General features: G+C 52.8%; 1 long non-coding RNA gene across 1 annotated transcript; it reads right to left on the bottom strand.

The window, feature by feature from the left end:
* Positions 1–4,222: 4,222 nt before the first annotated feature.
* Positions 4,223–7,648, bottom strand: LOC114894112. Its single transcript, XR_003793120.1, has 3 exons — positions 7,553–7,648; positions 7,178–7,409; positions 4,223–6,363 (listed from the first exon to the last, which is right to left on the bottom strand). It is a non-coding gene; the product is annotated as an uncharacterized LOC114894112 (long non-coding RNA).
* Positions 7,649–7,864: the final 216 nt, after the last annotated feature.

Genomic DNA, 7,864 nt, shown 5'->3' with positions numbered 1-7,864 from the left:
CTTTTCTGCAGGACTTTCCAGGGTGTAGTACGTGCCAAAGCAGTGTGACTCTCAGAGAGGGTGGGAGATGTGTAGCTTTTCTGAACGCATCTGGCTATGGAAACCTTTATTTTAGGACTCTTGTTCAGGCTGGGATCCTGGTGCCAATCTCTGGGCTTTGATTTATGTATTTATTTTTGGCCGTGCTGCGCAGCTTGCAGGATCTTAGTTCCCCGACCAAGGATCGAACCTGCACTGGAAGCAGGACCACCAGGGAATTTCCAGTATCTGGGCTTATTAACGAGTGGATTTCATCCCTGAGGGCAGAGAAGTCTTCTATTCCTGGCCTGCTCACTGCCCAAGGTGGGCACACAAAGCCATGACTCTGAACTCAGGGTGCATCCCGATCTGCGTCTCTGAGCAGAACTGGGTCTTCCCTGTGATTGGTGCAGCCTCGGAAAAGGTCTCTGTGTCCTGAGCCACCAGGCTCCAAGTTCCTCGAGGGCGGAAGTCGTGTCTGCCCATTTACTGCCTTATTGCTGGAGCTTAGCTCAGGGACTGTCTGTTGAGTGGATGAATACCTAAGCGGCTGATCTGAAAAGAGATGGGAGTTGAGATGCCTGGCTTCGTGTCCATCCCGGAATCTCACTGGCTGTGTGACATTTGAGCAGATTGCTTCCCTGAGTCCATCGCCGCTTGAGCTCTTGTGTCCCCGTTTGTCAAATGTGGATCAAACTCTCAGTCCTGTTCATCCTGAGGTGCTGAAGTGAGGCTCCAATGAAATGATGGATGGGAAAGAGTGCTTTCGAAAGTGTAGACCTCTTGACAAAAAAGCAGGGGATTATTACCACTGTCTGTCTCATCCTCACCCGGCACAGGGCTGGGGCTGCGATCACGTATTCAGCGGCTCTGCTGATGGAGCGCGTACCTCCACACAGCATCCGCGTCCAGTAATCCTCACCGCACCATGAGAGGAAGGTACCATCCTTGTTTTCTGAATGAGAAAACTGAGGTTCAGAGAGGTGATGCGCCTTACCCAAAGTCACACAGCTGGATTTGAACCCAGATCTGTTTGACTCCAGAACTTGCTTTTTCTCTCCACTACTGACTTGTTTCCTCTGGTAACCTTCCGGCATCCTCCCCCTCCCTTTATGGGCAGGGTGATAAAGTGGATTGTTAAGGAATACTAGCAGTAGAGGGGTTGACAGTGACAAAGGCAAACGTTTGCTATCTGTTGCGCACCTGGCATTGAGCTGGCTGCTTTAGATCCATCACTTTCCCCATTGAATCCTCACCCCACCCCATTCCGAGATGTGGAGAGGGAGGTGTGGGGCATTTATGTGACCTGTTCAACTGTGTGCAATTAAGGAACAAGTGGCCGAAGGCCGGCTGATTCCAGAAGTTTGGTCTTTCCCTGGATTTTCAGGTTGCTGTAAAATCCCTGGTTCTGAATAGCCAGCCACGGTCTGGGAGGGGTGACCCTTCAACAGCTTGACCCCAGGGTCTGACACACCAGGACCCCCGCCCCGCAGTGACTGCCTTGGGACCTCTTCTCACCCGCCCACCCCCGTGCCTGCCTCCTCAGCCCCGTGGGCCCTGTCCCGTTGTCTGGCACATCTTTATTGCCCGGGAAACACTGAGAAACCATGGCTTCTCCGGGGTTCCTGTTTAACATCCGGGGTGGGGGTGGGGGACGGCAGGAGGAGGCAGGAAGGCAGGGGGTGAAGTGGCTGCCGACATTCACGAATGATGCTAAGTGGTTGATACCCAAGCCCCCCTCAGAAAGCTGCCTCTGGAAGGCGGCCTCGGCCATCTCTCACCTCCCCAGTCATCTCAACTGTCAGCCTAGCTGCCATGGGACAGTGATCTCTCCGAGGCCCATCCTCCCTCCCAGGGTGAGTCCATCACTGCCGGTCACAGCCATGCTCCTGAATGTGGCATTCAAGGCCCCCCAGATCTGCCTCCAGCCTCCCTGTCTCTCCAGCCTCATCCCTTGCTTGTTCATTTATTTAAAAATATATACTTATTGATTACTTACGTGCCTGGCAGTGTTCTAGGTTCTGAAGATACAGCAGAGAGCAGAAGAGATAAAATCCCTGCCCTCCTGGGCGGAACTGACAGTAAGCAAGTTAACAGATAAATGTGTAATGTCAGGCAGAGAAAGGGGCTTTCAAGAAAACCAAAACCAAAACCAACCAGACTCCTCCGAGGGAGCTACAGACAGAATACAGGGGGGGTCAGTGAAATCAAAGGGCAAAAATGTACATTTTAATTTCACTAAATTCACTGAAATATAGCATTTCTCCTCAATTGAAAGTGTTGGCAACACACTGTGTAGTATTGGCAATGCCTGTGACTGTCACCAGCAGAAATCAGATCTTTCCTATTACATTACAGTGGTTGCAGACGTTTCAAAATATCATTGACACTCATCACTGCCTCAAATTCGTGGGAGTTAATAGAGGTGCTGCTAGATCTTGTTATCTAATGCGTTAATACAGATGCACCTATAGTGCTGTATCACACATTTGTTTTGTAAATATTTTGAAAACAGCATTTCAATATAATCGGCTTCCTTTGTAATTCTACGTATCTCCTACGTATTTAAAAACATTATTCTGGGAAGGGGTCCATAGGCTTCTCCAGAGGCCCAGGGGTCCGTGGCCCCAAATGGGTTAAGTCCTGGAGTAGAGAGTAATGGCGAGGAGAAGGGGGGTAGGTAGAAGAGGGGTGGGGCTGGGTAGTGATATTTGAGTGGCAACCTGAAGGAGGCAGAGAAGCTGCCACGGGAAGGTTCGGAGTGAAATTCACTCCGGGCCTCGGGGGCAAGAGAAGGGCTCCGCAGTGGGAGGGGTTGCGGATGGAGCAAAGTGACTGATGGTGGGAGAGGACGGGGAGGGCAGGGGCCATGTCAAGGAAGGCCGTGAGGGCCTGGGTGAGGACCTGGGGTTTCATTCCAAGTCAGGCTGCTGCTGGGAGTTAAGCAGGGAGCCATGCATTCTGATTTATGGATGCAGGGGTCACTGCGGATGCTGGGCAGGCAACGGAGCGCTGAGCATGGGGTCAGAGAGGGAGTGGGGAGACCAGGGGCCAGGCTGCTGCAGTCCCCCAGGTGATGACGGTGGCCAGGACCAGGGGCAGGAGAAGTGGGACTATTCGGAGATATTTGAGGCGAGAGTCCACAGGATGTAGGTCGAATGTGCCGTGAGCTTTCATGCCTCTGTGCTTTAGTTTATGCTCTTTTCTGGGATGCGCCTTCCTGCTGTGTCCATTCCCGGGGCCCAGAGTCTCCACCCTGGGCAGGGGTGGCAGGGGCTGTGAGTTGCCTACTCTATCCAGCTCCCTCTTCTTCCTTGCTAATAGATCCCCAATATTATCTGGGGGAGTAACATGCCCATCTTAAAAGCCACACATCCCAGCCTCCTTTGCTGCTAAGGGTTGCCGTGGACATATGATTAGAAGTCATTTGGTGGGGCCTCCAGGAACAGGCTTCCTATAGGAGATGGAAGCATCCTTTTGCCCCTCTTCTTCCTCCCTGTAACTTGGATATGATGGTTGGAGCCCCCTCCCCCAACAGTTTTGAGACCACGAGAGAAAGGTCAAGGACATCACAGTGACCTCAACTCTGGTATCCTTGAGGGCTGAACCCCTATAAACTTCTCATCACGAGGAAAAGAAAACCTTTATGGACTCAAGCCATTGTAGTTGGAGCTGTTATTAGCAGTCGAGTAAGACTCCTACCTGATACAAGCACAATCCAACTGCCTATTAAATGTCTCCTTCTGAAGAACACGGACCCCTCAGACTGAACGTGTCTGATGCTGGGCCTCCATCTTTCTCTCAAGGAACTCCCTGTTGGGGAACCCAGACATCTGGGTGAAAAGGGAACTAACAGTACAAGAGCGGCACCCATCCATCCACCCACTCATCCATCCATCCATCCATCCATCCATCCATCCATCCATCCAACCATCCATCCACCTAACCATCCATCTATCCATCCAACCATCCATCCATCACCTGTTTGTGTGTTCATCTATCAGATAAACTTCTATCAAGCATCTACCATATACTGGGCCCTGTGCTAGACACAGGAGCTAGAGATGTGACTAATATATTTTATTTGATGCCCATCTGCTTCTATATGAGTGGAATATCTCTGGAAGGATACATCAGAAGCTGGAAACCATGGCTGTCCCCATAAAAGACTGCGCAGCAGGAGACATGGGTATTCATTCCTTTTAAACTTTGAATTTTGCATCATGTGTATGTATTCGCTATGTAAACATGTTTTAATTAAAAATATATGTACATCTCATCTGGATTTTCAGAATTTGCCTTGCTCCTGAAAGGATTTGCGGCAGCCTACAAGAATACACAGAGATGAATAGATGCGGCTCTGCTGTCAGGGAGCTGACAGTCTCATGGGGAAGAGAGATGAGTAAACAATTCTGAAACAGTGTCGCGAGAAGGGTAGAGGGGCACGGGGTGCCACTTACACCGTCTCCAAGGATCCCGGCAGCTGCACTCAGCCATGGCCCCTGAGCAATGACCTGGCACAAGGTTACCTTTGTCTCGCCCCTGGTTGGGCTTGAGGACCAAGATGCCCACCTCTGGATTATATGGCCAGGACTCCCCCCACCCCCACCCCGATCAAGTTTAGGCACTTCTGTGAGCTGACCCCTAAGTCACGGAGCCACACTTGTGTCCATATCCCAGGTCGGGTGCCGGAAAGGCAGCCCATGGTGGGGCAGCAGGGATTCTCCTTGCCGGCCTGTTGCTTGTGTTTATTCCATGAGCCCCTGGGCCTGAGGGTGAACGCACAGAGTACGGAGGGAACTTGCCTCCAGGATCCTGATGTCCAGCATGGCCAGGACCCCTCCCACAGCCCCAGACATGGAAGTGGGGCTGGGGGCTGAGGGAGGACAGGAGCTGGGATTGCACGGCCAGCTGGGTCAGGGGAGAGATTGAGAGAGAGACCAGTCTGGACGCTTGGAGAACTCGGGTCTTTTCAGAACAACCCTCTGACATAGAGCAAGAATAACTTTCAACAATAAGGTGCTTCTCTCTCCCCCCTCGGCTGTTGCCCAGGCAACACCAGAGTGCTCAACAAGTGTTTAGTTTTTTAAGAAACCAAATCTCGCTCCCTTTGGTCAGCTACCGCCAGGAAGATGAAGAGGCGGCGAAGGCGCCCCTCGCGGCCCATTGTGTGGGAACCCGGGTCAGCCGCCTGCAGCAGTGACATTTAAATCTGATGCTACATATTATAGATGAACCTGGAGCCGTACTCCTCAATCCCCACCCCAGACTCTTTGCCCATGTGTGGCTCTAGCAGTTTGGGGGAGGGGGAGGTCACAGCAGAGAAGCCGACCTTCACCTGCAAGGCAGTTCACAGCTGGCATGGGTTTTGGGAAGGCCATCTGTCCCCAACCCTCTGCATCACCTGTCCCAGGAAAACCCCCGTCAGGCCAGGGACCATCACATCCACGGGGGCAGTGTTTCACCCCCAGAGGCTCTCTGAAAATCCCTGCCTTTGAGTGGCCTTGGCGGAGAGCACCAGAAGCTCACCTGTTTCATATCTTCCTGCTTGACGGCAGACGGACGCCCATCATCTCCAGGGTGCCTCCAACAACCCGGGGCGCGGGAGGTTTTTTGTTATCCCAGGTGCAGAGAGTTCTCAAAGAAGGCTACGAGGTGTCACGCACTTTCAAACAGAAATCCTTATGACCATGCAAGGAGGTAGGTGCTACCAGCAGCCCATTGTGCCCGAAGTGGAAACTGAGGCTGCAGGGGCCGATGTGACAGCTAGCAGGTATGGCAGGATTTGGACCCAGGGCTCCAGTGTCTCAGCCCAGACTGCCTTGGTGAGGCTCTGTATTGCATGCACGGACAGAAGGGCACATCTTTCCCGGCTCCTGGGACTTGGCCAATGTGCTTTTCTGGAGAAGAGATTGGCTCCCCATTTTGCCTCCATGGAAGGAAAGTGATGAGCTTTGGCAACGTGAAGTTCTGGGTCAAGAGTCCTTGAACAAGCCAAAGCGTGGATTTAAAACCTCACTTTGCTCATCTGTATAATGGCAGCGCAGTTGTGAAGAAGACAGTAATAGCAGCGACCCCTAGAGAGAACTTACTATGTGTTCAGCAGGGTTCTAAGTACTTTACATCTATTACTTCAGGTAACCATCACAATTACTCCAGACGTAGGGAGTATTATATCTCCATTTTCACATGCAGAAATGGAGACCCAGCGAGGCGGAGTCACTGTCCCAAAGACAGAGCTGAACATTAGAATGAGTCAACATAGACCAGGGGGACAGGCCCTGGCACATAGTAGGTTCAAAGCAGGTGCTGGCTTTCGTTTCCCAAGAAGATAAAGAGGGGTTTCTGTCGCCAGGGAAACAAAACATGGGAGAAAGTTAAATTTAGAAAAGCCAAACCAGGTTAGAACAAGCCCCTTATGCAGCTCAGCTGCAAATTCAGGACGGGAAATTGGCTTCAGCCACAACAAAAACCTCGCCCAGGAAGCCTGACACTGGTGAAATGAGAAAGGCTGCGTGGGGGAGGGAGGCTTGCGGCTCAGAGACAGGGGTGTCTGAGACGGGCTCCTCTCCGCCTGGAAGTCCCACACCTGGGACAGGTGGCCCTGCCCTGGACGCGAGTCCCTGGGGGCCGCGCTGAGTCCCCAGCAGTGACAAGGAATGCAGGCCGATGACAACTGTCACGGTGCGGGATCACATCTCCCAGCTGATCCTTCGCCACACCCTCCTTGAGCCCTTTCTCTCGGAGGAAACCAGAGGATGTTCATCTGCCCCTTCTCACCTCCACCGGAGAAGGTCCCTGTCCCCTACTCGCCCCCCCAGCCCCCCATTATTTAGCATTGCTAAATGGACAGCCAGGAGATGCAGCGACGGGAGTGGGTAACGAACTCCCGCTGGCTTCTTTCACGAGATCACTGCCTTAACTTACAAGGCCTGAGTGAGGCTCATTTCCCCAGTGTGCACTGAATAATTAACTATTAATAAAAGCATTACTGAGTTAACCACGGGGGCATGTTTGATTCATGGGGTAGCCCTAGAACGGGATGGAGGCTCTGGCTCAGTGGGGATTCCTCCCAGAGCAAAACATGGCCAGGGGGATGCTGCATCCCCCTCCACCCCACCATCCCCCGCCAGACCCTTGGTCCCCTGCCCCCACTAACCAGAGGGGCTGAATCCCAGGAGGCAGGTGAGACTGTGCGCATTCCAACCGGAGGGCTGCAGAGCAGAGAAGTGGAAAACAGGGCACTGGGAGGTGTGAGTCTGCAGAGAGGGCTCCTGGCTGCGCTTGGGAGCCAGGGAGGTGAGTGACCTTGGGCAAGTCACCTGGCCCCTGGAGCCCATTTCTCCTCTGGAAAGTGGGGCGGCTGGCAACACTGACCTCTCAGGAATGGACTGCAGGAGCAAAGAAGGATGGGAAAGGAGGTGGTAGATAACCAGATGCTCTTCACTTGTGTGGGATTATCTTTAGGACCTCCCCCTCCCCCCACCTGGAGACTGGGGCAATTGTTAAGTGTTAGTCGGGGGAGGGGAGATACCTGCTTGTTCAAGAAGCGATTCCCATCAGGATACCTCCTTGGAACCTGTGGGCTTTTCAAAGGAGAAAACGTCCGCTACCCCTCCTCTTACCCAAGTGCACCTGTGGCCAGCCACGGTGAACTAATCCCTACGGTGCTGAAACACACCATCCCCATGTTCGCTCATACCTGGGTCTTTGCATCTGCTCTTGCCCCTGTCTGGTATGCCTATCTCCTTTTGTCTGCCTGGCCAGTCCTATTCAGTCTTCAAGTCTCACTTCAAACGGGTCAGCTGCCCCTGGGAATCTTTGCTCTCCTCCTGCCCCAGGCAGA

This window comes from Monodon monoceros, unplaced genomic scaffold (genome assembly GCF_005190385.1).
Source record: "Monodon monoceros isolate NGI ecotype Baffin Bay Population unplaced genomic scaffold, NGI_Narwhal_1 Super_Scaffold_13, whole genome shotgun sequence".
Classification (NCBI taxonomy): Eukaryota; Metazoa; Chordata; class Mammalia; order Artiodactyla; family Monodontidae; genus Monodon; species Monodon monoceros.
The sequence above is the reverse complement of the archived record's forward strand: the minus strand, read 5'-3'. Positions and strand labels throughout refer to the sequence as shown.